The sequence below is a fragment of the Bradysia coprophila genome, unplaced genomic scaffold (genome assembly GCF_014529535.1).
Source record: "Bradysia coprophila strain Holo2 unplaced genomic scaffold, BU_Bcop_v1 contig_297, whole genome shotgun sequence".
In the NCBI taxonomy this organism is placed as follows: domain Eukaryota; kingdom Metazoa; phylum Arthropoda; class Insecta; order Diptera; family Sciaridae; genus Bradysia; species Bradysia coprophila.
In genome coordinates this window covers 6,195,728-6,213,386 of record NW_023503555.1, presented here as the reverse complement: position 1 = coordinate 6,213,386, position 17,659 = coordinate 6,195,728, and the positions used below count along the sequence as shown (strand labels likewise).

Genomic DNA, 17,659 nt, shown 5'->3' with positions numbered 1-17,659 from the left:
AGTTAGACCCCTTGGTGTGACCTAGGTACAGGGTGGCAAGCCGTTTTTGAGCGTAGGTTGGCCAAATTTGAAAGGATTTTGATGGATTGTGCTTTATTAGATAGGTATTGACCGTACCAATCAGGGAAAAAGTTTATGAAATTCGGTTCACCGGAGCGTGAGCTAGGTCTCTTGGAGTGAGCTTATATGTGGCTACTCGGCCGTACAGTCAAGGTGGTCCCAACATCAGTTTGTATAAGATACACATTTCGTATAATTTTACACCAATACACGTATGCGTTCGCTTTTAATAGTTCAATTTGCCCTCTTAAAAGGTCAAACACACATACCAATAAAAATTTCGTATTTGATGTTGGGACCACATATTTTACGTAATTTTGTTCGAAATTTCCTCTCTAGGTATAATTACTCTTAGCTCGGATATCACACTCTTCACTTGTAGAAAAACAGTTGCCGAAACAAAAATACCAGTGGGAGTTTATGAGTATCACAAAATTGTTTCAGAATCAATGAATTACGTATCATACAATGAATTTCACATACAAATTCACGAAAATATTCCATTTGTAATCGGTCTTGTTCGCAGGTGGCAAACTGATGTGTAATGTTCAACTTTCGCATGTGGCAATAATAGTACATTACGTCCGAGGTTCCAAATTTTTATTTTGTCGAATGGGGACGTTATGGCCCGACTCGTCAAAATAAAAGTTTGGAATCTCACGTACACGTACAGTGCTTTACGTGCTTCTGGTCGGTAAATGCGTAAAATGCACTAAAAATATTCACAAGTGCCTGAATCAGATTTTATGCATGAAAAGTTTTCATGCGCTACAAAAACGTTTCCCCGTTTAAAGAATGCATCCGCAACGTACACAGCAAAAATTAACGCGTCAAATAACGCATGAAAGTGAATTTTTTTGAAGCATTTGTCCCGGGCCTACCGATCGAAAGATGTAATCGACTTAGTCTCTAAACTGTTGGTGCTGTGAATACTTAAATACAGAATCATAACATGTCATACTAGTGAATTATAAGAAAAATGAAAATTTATTCAATTAGCTCCGTTCCGAATAGTTCTTTGTTTTAATTTATCACAAAACGCTTCGATCGTCATCTCGAAAAGAGAACTAAATCAATGAAATTTAATTTCTTATAATTCACTAATATGACACGTTCCATTGCTGCATTTAACTAAAGTCTGTCGAAGATTAACTAGTTTATTTTGTCGGCTTTCTTAAATGTTCTTTTTTTGTCATTTATATTTAATTTCCTTTGTATCAGCATGACACTGAAACCAGTAGAACGAGCTGTTAAGAAAAACATCGTTGCGTCACCCGGTTTTATCGCTTTAATCCTTTTTCTTCATACATTATCCCATCGAACTTGATGTATAATGTAGCATAGCAACACCATAACTATGGCACTATTAAAAAATCATTGCAAGAATTGTCGTAAGAGTTCTATTTATTGAAGCGAAACCCAGATGCAACTGACAAATGCATTTCCATTTTCAAGTTTGATATTTTCAATTTATATTTCTTTCCTGAAATTTTCCTCTACTTTTATTTATGTCATTGGATTTTACCAATGGAGTATTAAAAGTAATAATTTAATGGTTTTTCGGTCGATACGTTCTTGGTTTGTCGAGTCAATTGTGTATGGTATCGACAGGAAAATGTTGAGAATTTTCATATGAAAGAAACGTACAAAATTATTCAGTTGATAAGTAAATTTCATTTGAATTTCAATGACGAGTATACTTCAGCAGACCGTAACTTCGTCTAATTGAAGTTTTTAATCAAATTTGTTGGATTTTAACGATTACATCGATGTGAATCATTTTTCCCGGTAGAATTCGATTTCTACGGAGACAATAGGATTCATCATCGGTACTTACAACCAACTTTTTTACTCATTCAACGAGTTTCATTGTTGGAAATGTGTTTTGAATTTTATTTTTGTTGGTTTTTTGAGCAAAATTATTTCCATCCTTTTGTTTCACTTTATCTCCAATTACAAATTTCATATTACATTCAGTGAATGAGATCACTCTGTTCTACGAAACGGCGAATTGGATGTAAAATTTTGTTCCTTCAGATTACAGCAAAATGACAATGAAATTGAAATTGAATTAAAACTTTCTGCACAACTCAATTATATAAGGCGCGCGTGAATGTTGGACAGTAGCCATACAAAAAATAAACTTTAAATTGAGATAACAATGAGAAAAATTGTGTTTTCAAACTGCCACTCCAGCAACGAATTACAGAAAGGATTTCGAATGACGCTTTCAAAACTTTTATTGTTTGCGATGTTACTGTTTTGGAGCTCAGCCGGCATTCGGACACATTTGAAACAAGGAAAATAATGTCACACCAGTCAGATCATAAAATAGAATTGTCAAATTTTTGCCATTCAACGGCAAGAAATGAAACTCGAATGGACGACACATTAGTCTCCTTCGAGAGGGAATAAACCTTTACCGTTGCTGGGCGAATCTCTTCTCAATCGTTGAAGTTTAACCACATTTTAATTACTGTTTAGTGTTTACATTCGTTCTACAACCATATAGTCTCTGGAGTATCCTTCAAATTGAAACCTTAAGTGTCTGCTTATGTGGGTTTGATTGAATTTTATGAGCAAATATAATGTACGCGAAGCAATAACTTTGTTATTGAGTGGGTGGAACGAAAACTTCGTGCCGTCTGTGCTATACATTACAGTAAACCATTCGAGACGCTTTCTGGTAGCTGTAATAATACTCAAAGGACGTATTGAAAGTCATCATGAAATTATTACGGGCATAACTTCAATAAAATTTTGTTTAATGAAATTGCATTTGTGGAACTTCAGTTGTGTTTCACTTGAGATTTAAAACAATTGAAGATCACGGCATTTAAACTGCGTTGCATGTTTCATGCAAATGACTTTTTGAAACCACTCGTCGAAAATAAGCGACTGGCTCTGGGCAGTGTTCTCTTTTATAGCAGAAATATAGGGAAGTAAAAGATGTGACCAGTACTCTTACACGGGTGCGAGTCCTAGACGATGAAGAGAACTGATGAACAACTTATCCTAAATTTCTAAAGAAAAGTGCTACGTACCATGTACGGAGCGTTGCGATAAGGCGAACGATCGAGGCGAAGATATAACTTTGTGTTGAGAAGAGACTTTGGTGAACCGGATGTTATGACAGTGGTAAAATTTCAACTGTTGAGATTAACAGATCACCTGACAACCTGATCACCTAAAAACAGGACCATTCCATTGCTATTTCGAAACAATGCAGATGGATTCACTGCGGAGAACCTGACCTCCATGCGCTGGGAGAATTTAGTTCAAGACAGGCGACGTTGGATCGACGTTCTCGAACAGGCCCACAGGTCCATAGGCGACCATAGCGCCGGAAAATTAAGGTGAGTAAAAGATGTGATACCAAACACTACGGGATACCAATCGAAATACCTAACTAATTTAAACTTCAAATGGCACAATCTACAGAAGGTTAAACTCTCCGATGTCTGTAAAACTATATAAAATGCAATATCCAATGGAATAAAGGGTTACATACCCAGTTTGCACACATCACAAGCAGAAAGAGCAAAATTTTTTGTTTGTAATGTTGCTCCTCATACAGAGTTCTAATCTGATATTAATTGTGGATAAATTATGGAACATTGTTCGTACAAGCCGACATGGAGCTAACACACGAAGGGTGAATTTTGAAGGTTCGAACCGAAGGAGCCGAAGGCGAGGCAGCACTACTTACACATGCAAAAATATTTCCTGTGATATTATCATCAAATGAGCGTGTTCTGCTATTTTTTGTTGTACTTTTTATCTACCTTTACGTAAAACGTAATCCTTCTATTGTAAGAAAATTTGTTAAGCTGACCCCTATTTTGTACTTCACACTAGTGTAAAAAGAAGTGATAATAAAGAACTATTTAAAAAAAAAAATCGTAGAAAATAGGTTTTCACGAATCAAAAAACATTTAGGAAATTGTGGGGAAAAGTTAAGAAATGTGAAAATGTTTTTCCTAAAACAGTCCCTGTTTTTTAATGAAGTGGTTTGTGTTTTAGTATTTGCTGTGTGGGAAAGATAGTCACCACACGACAGTTGAAAATTTAAATAGTCGCAGTGGCATTGTTGATAGTAACTTATTTTTTGAATATTTAATTTTTTTGATTACATGAATGCTTTGCTACCAAACTGTTTGATTTGTAATGTGTATTTAGATAATATGCATAAATAATACGAAAATTTAGAGGTACTCGTTTCCCCGTAAATCGATAAGTTTGTAAGTCAGAAAATACCTCATTTAAAACATGTCTTACAAAATCCTCTATAAGAACGTATTTGTAGGGGCTCTTCCTACACAATTATTGACACGTTTGAGCTTGATTTCAGAATTAACTTTTGTGAATGTACATCAGAGGAAATATTTTTTTTTAGTTTAATGACCGATTTTCATCAATTTTTTTAAATAATTATTTTAGTTAAAATCCCTTCCTTGGACAACTCAAATATCGGCAGAGTTTTCTTTTATTACTCATATTTTTTAAAATACCACCGGGTCTGTCATATCTCCTAATTCTCTCATTTTTAAGAGAAGTAAGGAAAATATAGAGAAATAATATACATTTAGAATAAAAAGACACCTTTGGGTGTACATTGGTGTAGCAACATCGATCGAACTTTTAATTAAATGACAAAAAATAGCGAAATGATTAATCTTTTGCACGAGGCAAGCACATCACATGATATTTCCAGAAATATGATGCGAAATCTGCTACTTCATTGGGTTTAACATTCTGTTTCCTATAAATACGCCCATAAAATAAGTCAGTAAATTTCAGTAATCTACTATTACTTACATCAATTACTTACTTACATACTTACCTCCCTAAATCTACTCTCTCCTTGTCAAACAAAATCACCTGTAACCCCTTACAAACGACAGGCGTATCATGATGTAGCATTTATATATATTATGCACCTGTTGCCAAGATTGGTATTTTGACGTGTAGGACATTATTGCCCTAGCCGAAGGCGTGGGTCATAATACCTACACGTCAAAATAACAGTCTGGCAATAGGTGCATATCATATTTTATCTGTCGAGAACAGATATATCGAGATAAACAAAAACTCCCTAGAGGGATAAGCTCGAGATTATCGTTCTAGACAGATAATAAATATTCAGGGATTCCACGGAGAATTTAAAGTGAAAAAGTCGAAAAGTGAGCAAATGTCACGAATATAGTTACTAGAAATAGTTGATTTTCTGATCAAAAAGTAGGTAAAAAAGTGAATTTTCGGGAACTTTTGTACCCTATTTTTCCCCAAAGGCAAAGGTTATTCCGCGAGTAAGTTTCTAAAAACAAACCCAACTATAAATTTGTTGTGTCACAGCACTTATCGAATGAATGTCCTTGTGAGAAAATGGATGTAAATTCAGAAAGCATCCAGGTGTCCAGGAGAAAGACATCGAGAATTTAATGATTCTGGCTAAGGAAATAGAGAGAGCTAGAGAAATCTGTTACCTAAATCTTACATTTGCTGTGACTCAGTCGGGAAGGCTTGACAAAAATTTGTAACGTTCAAGAGAAATCGGCAATACTTTAATGAAGGTTACTTTGCTGTAATTTTTGTGGTGAATCATCAGTATTTCAATAAACAAACAATTTGAGAGTTCAACATTTTTCTAAACTCTTGTACCTCTTGTTCTTGTGTCTGCCGTTTTCATGTGATGTTTGTTTCATTGAGACTTAATATGTACCTTATCTGAAACCTGAATAGTTACCATGAAAGTTGGTAAGAAAGTTGCAGGTTACCTGTAACTCACCTGGCATCTTCTGGAATCTGGCACACGCGATCATAGTATGCGCCCTTTTACTACATGTAACGAAAAGTTACGACTGTGCCAGATTCGCTCCTAGAGGTGAATCTGGCACACCATCAATTTGCACGGTGTACCAGATTACCCCACACCAACACACCTGACAGCTTTGAAGCTTTGATCAGATCCCTCCATCATAATAAGCGTACATTCTGTTTGAATGATTCAAGCAAATGGTACAAGCTCATAGTGAGGATCAAAAGTAGATTGGAATCGACCAAAGTTTCTGCGTACACTAACTCTAGAGGTAACATTGATAAATGCTAATGTATAAGACTAGAACAATAGGAGAGTATCGAGCGCCGCAGTCGAAATTTTGCAAATATGGTTTCCAACCTGCTTTAAGTGGTTTTGAAAAAAGTGAGTGAATGGACTGAAAATAGTTGAAAAAAGTGAGAAATCGAGCAAATAGTTTCTCACTTTTTCACATGTTGAAATTAGTTGGAAAAAGTGAGAAAAGTGAGTGCGTGGAATCCCTGAATATTATGCACGTTTGACAAAGCGGTCGAGGCTTGCCGAGACGGCTTGTCATACGTGCATATTCTTTTTTATCGCATAAGCGAAAACGAGACAAGAAGATATGCGAATGACACTTTGACAATTTACAGAAGTATAATGTTTGTTTATATATCCTAGGTGAATAATTTTTTCGGGGAATCACACCGCGTATGCGATAATAGTACATTTTCTACCTTGGTGTATATTTCGAGAATAACTTCGTATGTACAATTGTATATAACGAGCGCTACCGAGTGTATATACAATTGTACATAAGAAGTGATTCGAGAAATATACACCAAGGTAGAACAATGTTTTATCTCCTGCAAGCTGATATTTCATACATTAGCGAAATAACCACAAAAATTTGGATTTAAAATTAATTAATTAAGCATGTTGTTTTAAAACGCATTCACAACAAAAAAAAACATCATACAGAGAATCCTTTATTTACTTACTCACACACATATACTATCCACCTCAACATTTCGTTCAAATCACATCATTCCGACTACTCTGATTATTTGATCGATGTAGAAGTGACTAACGAACCACTACCGACACCAATTGCATCGCGTTATGTGATTTGTTGGCGTAGTGGTCAGCATGTTTGGTTGATATGCTGCTGGTCCCGTGTTCGCTTCCGCCTTTCGGCGATTTTTTTTTTTCAAATATGTAGATGGAAAGTAAATTTACCCTAGGTGGGTTATGTGTGAATTATCCAATCGTATAGGCTGTGGTTATGTATGTGTTTGTGTTTATATGCAGAAACGCGTAATGTATGAAATATCAGCTTGCAGGAGATAAAATCTATTACCTCCTTGGTTTACATGATTTACTGGTGTTCCCATCGTAGTCAGAAATTAAACAAAATCGAAATCGGAGGATTGAACCCCACACAAATTATTGGTTTGACTCAAAATCATTAAATCTTCTTTAATAAAAATTATTTGCTGAAATTCGAGACACTTATTTTGTCGCCACTTTGAAGGCTTTTTCATCGACCTGGCGATCTAAGTTTCTGTTTAATTCTACGTCGAAGTTGCCAAAATTACTTTTTTTCAAATATCAACTAAGAATGGTGTAATTCGAAAGGTGGTGAATCTGGCAACATAGCAAAAATAGTTATAAGGCGATCAGATCACTTGGATGGAACAGGTCGATGAAAAAGCCTTAAAAGTATCGATAAAATAATGCTTTCGAATTTTACCTAGTCGAATACCTTTACGAATAATTTTGCAAACAAAGATTCAGTGGTTTTGTGTCAAAACAAAATTTCTTGAGAGGTCTCTAATTTTTTAAGAAGTTTAACAAAATCTTTACAAATTCATTAATTATTGTTGACGTTGCTATCGATAACATATTTACATAATGAATGCAGCCTGCCCTAAGACAAACAGATGTTGCCTTTATCTACCCCTCGGTGTTTCAAATCATAAGAATGGACAGATTAACAGATTAAATGAATTAAATTATAATTTACAATCAGCACATCCCGATAAAAAAAACCTTCAACAACAACAACGTTGTTCTACAAACCAGCTATAATGTGAAAATAAATTAAATTCGTTGAGAGGTATTTGCACAAACAGATGTATTGTACTGCAATGAACAATTGAATTTTTCCACTTAACCACAACCGTCCAACGGACTCTCACACACCTCACACTCTTCAGGAACATAATAATTAATTAATTTCAACAACACAATATACACACTACAGGCATTGCTTTTCCCATCACTACAGAGATTAGATCTGGAGAGATAAAGCGTCCAGGGGACAATACGTATAATAAAAAGCATAAAATGCTAACGCAAATTTTTCTGTCCATTCGTTATTATTTGTAAAAAAAAATATTTTTAAACTTTTCCCCATCATTCTGAATGACTCATTATTCAAATACAACACAGCTTTCTTCCACATCATATTATTATCAGCAACGCCGAAGAAACATTTTCGTTACAACAGTGTTTCGTATAAAAACCTAAGCTCTATTACAGGTGAATTTTATCGGCACTACCTCCAATTAAAACTTGTTAATGAGCATAACAAATAACAAAACTTGTAGTAGAATGGAGTGAAAATTGATAAAATTCCAACAATTTGTAATTGGAAGGCAAATCACACTGTAACCACTAAAAATGCACTATTCATCGAGAAAATTGGTATTTTAATCAACGACTCCTTCACAACTCTACGTACCCGACAAGTAAATATTTTCACTGTTCACGCAACGACTGCCGAATAATATCTAAAAATGAGTCAACTAAATTTAAATAAATATTAATTGAATTTATTGTACGACTCGTCGTTTTAATCTGCAACAGTTCGTACAGTAAACTAGCTCATCAGAAATCGTTTTTGAAACTGTTAAGTTGTCCATTTTCAAACAATGTGGAAAGCATGAGGTTCTATAAAGCTTTCTCTAGTCAGGTGTAATAAATAGTTGTCGGATTCTACATTCGGTTTTGTCGAGTTGTAGTTCAATGACTCAATGAATCGGTTCGTACACTTTTTGTTTTATCATTTCGAATGCGATCTGTTGAACTTATCTTCCACAATTTTACAATAGATTTTATTGTCAACCAAACAGCATACGTAGCAAATATAAAATTCATTAACAAAGTATTAGATACGACGGTTATCACATGGATGTTGCAGATAAAATGTTAATCGGTTGTTGTGTAAAATCCATTTCAACGTTGAATTCCGCTACCAGTCTGGTTATATAATAAATATACTTAGCATTGCATTGGAAGTTCTGTTCACTATTTTCTGTGGATGGTACTGTGTTTGTTGTCGATAACATAAGGACGGTTATATACTTTACATTAATATGTAGTAGCTCGACACTCAGTACAGTGTGTATAATCTACTATAGAAAAGAATGTAGGTGTAGGTAGGTATGGGAAGAACGAAAATTGAATGAATCGTATAGTTGTTGTAAAATGTATAGTAATGTGGAAGCTGATGCTTTTTGTTATGCTTTTCTTTTGTATAGTGGATGGGTTACAGCAGCATCGAAGTACATCATTTCGTTGAAAAGCTATCGAGGTTGGAAACTCCTCTTTCGGTGGTGTAACAATTTGGTGGGTAATTCCACGTAAAATGTGACATTTTGGTTATGAGTAGTAATTTGATTTTTTCTTCTAGAAATCATCATTTAATTGATAATATTGTATAATATCGTGTTAACAACAAACAAAAACATGATTTTTTTTATTCAAATGGAAATAGATTAGCAAATAATCGAAAATTAGTGACCTTTTTAGTTTTTGAAATAATTGTCATTTACATAACTAGTATTAAAAACTTTATAATCATATTTTTGGGTGAAGATAGTACATGCGAGGCAATGCTGAGATCACAAAAAACACGATAACGTGACTTTTCATTTTATTCCCGTGTTCGAAACTCACAAACTTGACGGGCTTACCACCTCATAATGGCAAAATATTAGTCTTTGTGTTCTCTATCCTTTTGTTTTTCATTTTAAAGAGAGAGAGAGAGAGAGATAGAGAGAGAGAGAGTTACGTGTACTGTACATTTTGTCGCAAAAGGGTACACCTTGGCACACCACAGTACATTTTGGCGCAAACAGTACACCTCGGCGCACCACAGTACAACTTGGCTCACCACGGTACGCCTTAGTGCACCACGACCACGCACATTTTATAAACTTCTATACAGTCCACTAAAGGCCCAAAGCTTCAGTGTGGGCTATAACACTCTAATTATGTAATTTTTGAATTGACTGTGTGGTAAGACTAATATTATGCATCAGCTTGGAGAGGGAGTTTGAGTTTATCATTGCACCGACACATAATAAATTATACGCAAATGTGTCCAAATGTTTACTTTGACGAGTTAGTGATTGTGATCCTAAGCCGGAGGTTGGGCAGCACACAGCTACATAATATTTATTACTCGCGATGTCTTGCGAAAGTAAACTTGAATGATAGCGTCAAGCATGTAATGACGAATTTTCGCAAGGGGGTGCGAGTGAAAGTAACATGCTGAGTATGTCTAAAGAAGTAATCGTGCATAAATTATGAAACGGACGGGTTTTTTTTCTTTCAAATAAACAAGAACATCGGCCTTGCCTCATTAGGACAAGGCCGAAAAATTTCAGGTTTTCATCACTCGTAACAAAAAATACTATTAGTTTTAATATCTAACAATATCTGAGCGAATCATTTAAAAATTCAAATCCAGGCATTATCCGTAAAATGTAACACCACACACATTTTTGCAATACGTTCTTTTAGATCTTCTTTCTCCCACTATCTTTTTTCGCGCCAAATTGTTACGACCACAATCAAAAATTTCTGAGACAATATTCAATTGCAAACAAATTCTATTGTAATTGAATTTGTGCAATTTATTATCGGAGCAGAAGTTCATGGATTAGTCTAAAAATTTCAAATTATCGGCGTTAAGTAATATTACAAATCATATTACTTTAGTGATTAGCAAACAATGCCTGCGTCATCGGCAAAAAGAATGGCAAAGTTAATTGAACGGTTGAAATTGAATGGATTGTACGAGGAGTACAAGTTGAAAAGAAATGAAGCAGCAAAACGGCATCGGTTGAACAACAAAATAAAAATTGAAAGTCTACCAAAGCAAAAGTATGTTCAGAAGATTGGAGAGTGCCGGCAGAATGTTCGAGAAAGGGTTCGGAAGCACCGTTTGAACAAAAAGAAAACTTCTGAAAGTAATGCTGTGAAGGAGAATATGGCAAGAAAAAAGCGTGCTGAAGCTACAAAGAACAGGGTGCAAAAGTGTCGAGAACGAAAACAACTTAAAATTGCTGCCGAAATGTCCGCTAAAGGAGTGTATAACACTGACGCTGCTTTACGAAAAGCTACTTCGCGTGCTAAAACAACTTTACCAAAAAATAAATCAAAACGTGAAACCGTACTAATGAAGCTGAACGAACGGTATTTGCCGTCAATTGTATCGTCGATAGATAAAAAGGCAGTAACTCGGCCGAATGCAGGTTTGTCTGCCAGTGTTACAGATTCTGTGATAGCATTTTACAACCGTGTTGACATAAGCAGTCAAGCTCCTGGGCGAAAGGATTTTGTTACTGTGCTGGACGTCGATGGAAACAAAATTCATCATCAAACGAAATATCTGCTTTACCCGATCCGTGAGGTATATGCCAGATTTTGCGAGGAACATGAATCTATTCCGCTAAAGCTGAGCAAATTTTTTGAGTTGCGGCCTAAGTACGTTCTTAGTTCAAGTGAAACTCCGGCGAACCTCTGCCTGTGTGTGTATCATTCCGACTTCATCGACGCCGTAAACTCGATCAGAAAAATAATTCCTGAAATGCCAGAGTACGATGATAAAAATAGTTTTTATGAAACTTTTTTTTGTGATACGATGACGAAAAATTGCTGGTTGAACGATTGTGAAAATTGCAAAGATTATTTTTTCGATACTCTGCGTGCAATAGGCGAGACTCACCCACAACTGCCGGTAAACTGGCATCAATGGGTCAAGGATCCCCGATGGAAAAATGAGCTGTTCAAAGGGACGTTGAAAGATTTAATCAACCACACAACAGATATTGCTCCAAATTTTTTGCACCACAATTTTATAAAGAGATCGCAAATGAAAAGTTATTTGGAGATAATTGAAATTTCAAAAAGCAATCCGAAAATTTGTGTGGTTCATTGTGATTTCTCAGAAAATCACACTTGCGTATCTCAAGATGAAGCTGCCAATGCACACTGGGGACAACCACAGGTGACGCTATTTACTTCGGCCATATGGTGTTCTCTGTTCCAAAAGTCATTGGCAATTGCTTCTGACAACATGACTCATGCAAAAGAGACAATTGTTCCGTATATCGATCGGTTGTTTGAAGAATTACCGAAAGGCTCAGAAGTTGTACACGTCTGGACAGATGGCCCTAGTTCGCAATTCAAAAATAAATTTATGGTCGTCGCTCAAAATGCTCTTCAAAAAAAATACAATGTGCAATTGTATTGGAATTTCTTTCCAACGTCTCACGGTAAATCTGCTGTTGATGGGATCGGAGGAGCTATAAAACGTCAAGTGTGGTCCGCCGTTAAAACCAGAGTGTCTGTAGTTTCGAATGCGTCAGAGTTTATAGAAGCAGTCGACAAAAATTCGAAGGTTCAGATGATTCACATGGACAATAATAACATCACCGATAGGTTATCTGCTTTGAAGGTGGAAGATAAATGGAAAAATGCTCCTAATGTCCGTGGAATTTTTAACTTTCATCATATTCAAATCATCAACGGAAAAGTTTGCGGTTTTTTAACAACGGCGGAAGGAATGAATGCTTTAAACAAAAATTAATGTGACTTGGTCGCATACAATTTCACACTTGATTTCACACTGGCCGTTCAATTTTTTTTTATTATTATTTTGAATTCTAAATTGTTAATTAAAAAAATCTTTTCGAAATAAATATGCAAGGCATATTGTTAAAATTCACTTAATTTTTTTTTTAATTAAAAAATATCTATTGTGATAAAAAATATGAATATGAAATAACAAAGATCTAAAAAAATGCAAGAAATGTTGTAAAAATGTATAGTTTAAAACACTTCCAAAAATGAAGATTTAAAGAAAAGTAATATTTATTATAATATTTTTATTTCCTTCAAAACATTTTAGAAACGAGCCGTCAGAACAGTCGGAGCTCCGTGACCCTAAGTCCGTACATGTAATGCGTCCGTAACCACGATGCTAACGTAACTCTATTGCGTACTTTATTGTCCGCTTGGCCCAAGTACGGCACGCGCAATTTACTGAAAAAAATTCTCAAGAATCCTAAAAGCTCAAAAGGCAACCAAAAAAAAAAAATATTAAAATTATTTGATTGAATTCACTGGATGAAATTTATTCGATTTATGTATGTCCAAAAAACACTTAGGGCCGAGTACCGGCCTCAGTCCAAGGTCCCACATTTGAAACTTTTTACCAACATTCCAGTCACCATTCAATCATCTCTCTGATGAACCAAAAACTAGCAAAATCGGATGAGATTTACTCGATTTATGTGCAAAAAACACTTAGGGCCGAGGAGCGTTCAACTTCTAAGGCCCTGATTAACGATCCCCTGCCTGCTATCAAAAGGTATATTACAATGAAGAATATTGGTAAGTGAGACTAAAGCTTAAATCAAAGCTTTTAATACCGAAACCCTCGTGAAACACTAATTTCATTGTGGATGTGCTTAGTGATCACCCGAATGTAACGTAATTGACGCTAAAAAGTTGAATAAATCTACCAAGGTCTACCCTAAATGGTCATTTTCGATGTAGTTTACCTTATCCTTACTCAACTAAGATTAAAACGCAAAAAAAAAAAAATAGAATCACTTGGGAGCACTAAGTATCTAAAATTCCCATTTCAGTAACAATGTCAAATTTTTTCTCAGTGTATATTTTCCTACTGGATTCCAAAAAAACAAGGTAAAATGAAAGTCGATTATGTTGGCAATATCCCAAAGTGCAATAATCACACTCAGAGGTAGGGATCACTCGTATCAAACCTTAAAAAAAAAAACAATTCCGAGAATATTATGTAAAATGTAACGTAATTGACGATGGAATTACCCATATGGGAAAAATAGATGGATACACGATAAAAACGACTGTGTGACCATGTCAGTACGGTCAATAAGTGACGGAATTTTAATTTAGTTTTCTTTTCAAAGAGTTTTCCATTTTTTTTCTTTTTCCCATGTCGGAACAAGGTCTGTATTCGACATGCTATGCAGAAAACTACAGTTCTTCAGAGTAAAACTTGGGAAATTCGCCGGCATTTCATTTTCCTCGTAATTTTCTCTATTTGAAACATTCGCACAAATCACTTGAAAACTCTTTTTTTTATTCTTATTCCCTAGCCAGGGAATTGTCTCTCGTTTCAAAATGAGGTGGTAAGTATTGGCTGAAATGTTTGCACTGGTTTGGGGTAATAGTTCTTTGCTAACCCGGGGAAAAAAAAGTTAGAACTTTCATTTCGAGGTTATTCCAGCGTATCAAGAGCCACAAGTCACCCGAGAAATAGTTATTTACGTATCTGTGGTGGACGGTAGATTTTAGTCAATTCCACGAGTTGCAGCGAAGTAAGTGCGACAAACGAACCGTCCACATCAGATGCGTATGCAACTTCGGGAGCAAGGAAACTTCGGAAGCAACTTCAGATAGGTGAGAAAATGAATATTTCGACAACGCAGACCGCTGAAAGCCTTTGTTGTGTGTTTACCGTTTGAAAAAGGTTGGAAATTGCATTTCCTCGGGTGACAACATCCTCGAAATGCAGTTTCCCACCTTTTTCTCCATCGCTTAACAAATAACTCTTACATATGACGAGCGGATCGAAAATCATTCGTTTTATGAAATTCCATGACCTTTGAATGTAAAATGCAATATATAACACGGGAGTAACACTCAGTTTCACCTCGGTTTAACAAGACTTCACACATAATATTGACATTTTTATGTTTTCTCCCTGTCTCCTCGTGTAAAAGTAGCATGACTAAACGTCCCAGGTCAACAAGAAAACACATAGCATGACTAAACAATCGCAACACTTATCTTACACCACAAAAGTGTGTGTAGTAAGAGAAGCAGCGAAATATTTCGCTCTTCAGAATTAAACTAAATTAACAATTATCATGTTTCAATCTGTTACTCGGGGAAGTGTTTTTTGGGCATATGTAAGCACAGCTCTTACAGTCTGGCTTTGGCTGAACTTCACTCACGGGGTCCCCTGTGATCCAATAGTTGTTTGCATGAAAAGAGATAAAAAGTTGAGAAGTCCAGTTTTTGTGTGATCCGAGGCGAAGCCGATGTCAACAATCTCAGGAAAACTTAAATTTTTCTTCCGAGTTCTGTAATGGATTTTCCATACTGTGAGCCACTAGTGTTTTCCCTAGTCATGTAATAAACCACTTTCGATCCTAGGGAACTCAAAAGCATATGAAATAACTATTACATTTGGTGCTTTTGAAGAAATGGGTTGAATGCCCTCCAACGTAACCCGACATAATTTCTATGTCGTGCAATTACAACCAAACATGCATTCACTAAAATTGGAATCAATTTCGAAATAATTTTTCTGATTAAATAATTCAACTAACAAACTAAACGTACCACCGTATTTGTTTGCTGCTGAGAGAAAAGCCAAAGCAATTGAAGAATACAAACGAGTTTAGCATTCGATCAACAAAAACATCGCGTGCAAAAGAAATACAATAGAATTTGATGCCATATTTTATCAACGAGAAAAATGTTTTGTCTGGCTGGTTGGTTTTACTTTTTTCACATGACCAAAAATGAAAAGAAAGAACGCGAAAACCGCCAAAATCAATATGCATCGTCATAAATTGATATCAGTGATGCTAAGTATATCCTGTATGAACTGTTAACCACATAGATTGTGCTTTGAAATAAATTGAACGTAATCTAAATTACAATCTTGACACGAGGCGGATGTTATTTTTGGAGGGGAAGTGCGATATGTCGATAAGGATTTTGTTTTTACAACGATATGACTAGGCAGTTGCTTTCTCATTATATTGAAATTTCAATTGAAATTTATATTATGGAAATATTGAATCAACTGGTAAAATTAAAGGAGAATGGAAAGTCGAACTGAGAGCAAACAACGTCATTAGATGGAAACATTTTCATCGAGAATTTCATTGTGCTGTTATCGGATGTGTTTGCTGTCTGGATAGACTTTTGTGAAGTTATAAGATGGTTAAATAACTAATAATTTTACGGTTAACTAGATGTTACTCCGATTAGACGCTGGTCTGATTATTTTTGATTGTCGTAAAAGAAGGTAAAAAACGTTTCAACAGCTCAGATTCTTCGAATTCTAGTCGGAGCGGCGGCGGAAAATGACTTCTAGTGAATCTGATTCCTCTAACATTTAGTCATCTGACATTCGTTGACGATAGAGATGAGAAAAATAAGCGATGAAGTACGTTTACTGTTTTACATATCAGACCGTGTGTTGAAACAAATGAAGTAAAAGATTTTACACTCGGCAATTATGCTCAACAAAAGAAGTGACAAACGATATACTTAAACAGCCTCGATGAAGCGGGTAACAGTGGCAGAGTCGTTTTGTCGTTGCGTCATATTGCGACAAATTGGTACAACGAAAAAGTGACAGTTGAGAAAATTATAAATCAGATTTCTTGTTTTGATGTGGTTGATTTTGATGATTTTTCGTTTTTTGTGTGAAAAAGTGTGCAAAATTATGATTTTATTATTAATAATTGGTTAGCAATGTACCATCCGTGTACAGTGTGCTCATAGATATTAAAATCGGTGTTCAATGTTTTCAAAAACGTAAAAACCCGTGGCTAATGTTCTCGCTTTCATAAACATTAAAATTGTTTTTATGTGAATAGATCCAAAGAAACTGTTACATTGAGATATGTACCTAGGATAGCACTCACACGACCTGATTCATTTCCTGTGCTATAAACGGTCTAGATTCTAGGCATGAGACTTTTTCTGAATCTGTTTATGTGATGAGATTTTCGCTGTTTCAGTTCCTGTGATCAATCGATTAAAAACCTAAACCCAACCTGATTTCAATTAGACTTTCTCGTTTCAGGCTAGGTTTGAGCTGTTGCGAGTATTAATTAGAAAAATGCTGATTGTTTCTTGTGTACAATCAATTAAAATCGAATTCTTAAAAATTCAAATTCAAAAATGTTGCGCTAAGAAAATCCAAATTTTACGACAGAACCACTTTGTCGCATTTTCTCATGTCGTAAATTTCTGTCTCTGCCACTGTTACCCGCTTCATCGAGGCTGTTTAGTTAAAACTAAGCATCTGAGAACAAGCTCAGAGTAGGACAAAGAGCAATGGAACGAAGTATGCTTGGTATTTTGCTTAGAGATAAAATGACGAATCAGTGGATTCGGCAACAAACGAATGTCGTATACGTGGATATATATCTCTGAAGTGGAATTGACCTGGACACTGATAGATTCACAGACGAACGTTGGACCAAAACCATAATGAATTGAAGACCACCAATGACACGACCATTGGGCAGACCACCAGGAATATAGACGAACTCGATCAAGCGAATGGTGCAGACATACTGGCAGCAAATGGCAATGGATCGTTCAGAATGGAATACAAAAGGGGAGGCCTACATCCAGCAGTCGATATCAACGGGCTGATGAAGAAGACAAGAAGAAGATGCTTTGATTACCCAAAAATTAAAAATAACGAAA

At 35.6% G+C, this 17,659-nt stretch overlaps 1 protein-coding gene and 1 long non-coding RNA gene across 2 annotated transcripts in view; one reads left to right on the top strand and one right to left on the bottom strand.

Annotated features, from left to right (window-relative positions):
- Positions 1 to 8,738, bottom strand: part of LOC119078487 (guanine nucleotide-binding protein subunit gamma-e) — a 52,657-nt gene extending 43,919 nt beyond the window's left edge. The window contains exons 1-2 of the mRNA XM_037186045.1: positions 8,704 to 8,738; positions 8,604 to 8,652 (exon numbers count right to left, since the gene is read on the bottom strand). The gene's annotated coding sequence lies outside the window, so the exon portion shown is untranslated. The remainder of the gene's footprint in view (positions 1 to 8,603; positions 8,653 to 8,703) is intronic.
- LOC119078494 lies at positions 837 to 17,649 on the top strand. Its single transcript, XR_005088022.1, has 3 exons — positions 837 to 846; positions 11,172 to 11,177; positions 17,476 to 17,649. It is a non-coding gene; the product is annotated as an uncharacterized LOC119078494 (long non-coding RNA).
- The last annotated feature ends 10 nt before the right edge of the window (positions 17,650 to 17,659 follow it).